Here is a 1,497-nt window from a genome sequence, read left to right on the forward strand (position 1 = left end):
CACACACACACACACACACACACACACACACACACACACACACGCACGCACGCACGCACATATATATATACAGAATATGGGAGTAGCGAACTGCATATGTGCTACGTTTTGTGAGTGTGAAAATATGTATGAGAGTGTTGATGTGAAGACAATTGCTAACTTCATGGTATTTGCTAATTTATGTTTTATACAGTAGACGTAGACAGTCGTGGGCGATTATATTTCTATGATGTGTTTGAGTAGGTGTTTCTGTGTCTGTGTGTAGGATGACTGTATGGTTAAACTGTTTACTTCCCAGCCACGTGGCATCAGGTTCAGTCCATGTGCGCGGTACTTTGAGTAAGTGCCTTATACGATAGCTCCAGACTAATCAATTCTTTGTGAGTGAATTTAGTAAACAGAAACTGCGTGAAAGCCCTTCTGATGTATGTATGTATATGTGCAGATTTATATATTTCGTTTTATGTATGTCTTCTCATGCATATAGTTGCATATGTAGACATGCTCATATATACTTAAAGGATAAACTTCTAGAAAGTTTTACAGATTTTTAACCAAAACTTAATAAGTTCGAACCACTCACCCAATGAGGATTTCTGCCAAATTTGGTGAAAATCCGTTCAGCCGTTTTGCAGTAATTTTGCAAACACACAGGCAATCAGATCAAGACGAGCGACTACAAAAAATCCTGCTTTCGCTTACGCGCGCAGGGTAATAATAATAATAATAATAATAATAATAATAATAATAATAATAATAATAATAGTAATAGTAATAATAATAATAATAATAATAATAATAATAATAATAATAATAATAATAATAATAATAATAATAATAATAATAAGAAGAAGAAGAAGAAGAAGAAGAAGAAAAAGAAGAAGAAGAAGAAGAAGAAACGACTCTTGTACTTGATTACTAGGTTATTAATCGATCCCAGAAGACTAAACGGTAAAGTTGATCTTTACCATTGTGAACATACAGCGCAGAGTAACGGAACAAATATCTTTAAAGCTAGCTACCCAATACCCACTCAACAGTGTTTGTCATTTCATCACCTCCTTCCTTATTGGGTAATTACAGAGACAAAATAAATATTAAAAAAATGTCCGTTGAATATTCACCAGTGTTTTCCCTAGTCACATTAGTGTAAAACTGGGAATGGCGTTGACAAGAAGTGAGAAGCGAACTCAAAAAAGCATCTTCCCCATAACCCCCAAGTACCGGTGCTGTCAAGGAGATAGATATAATATTATTATATAAACGGAACCGAATATATTGCTATGTACCGGGACGATGTGGACCATACGAGTGGTAATGGAATTTTGACACAACTCTGTAGATGATTGGATAACGAAAGCAGATACGTCATTCAATAATAGTCAAGAAAAACTAAACGAAGGCGGAAGAGAGAAGAGGAACGTAATGGTGTGTGTGTGTGTGTGTGTGTGTTTGTGTGTGTGTGCGTGTATGCATGTATGTATATATATATGTGTG

The sequence above is a fragment of the Octopus bimaculoides genome, chromosome 20 (assembly GCF_001194135.2).
Source record: "Octopus bimaculoides isolate UCB-OBI-ISO-001 chromosome 20, ASM119413v2, whole genome shotgun sequence".
Classification (NCBI taxonomy): domain Eukaryota; kingdom Metazoa; phylum Mollusca; class Cephalopoda; order Octopoda; family Octopodidae; genus Octopus; species Octopus bimaculoides.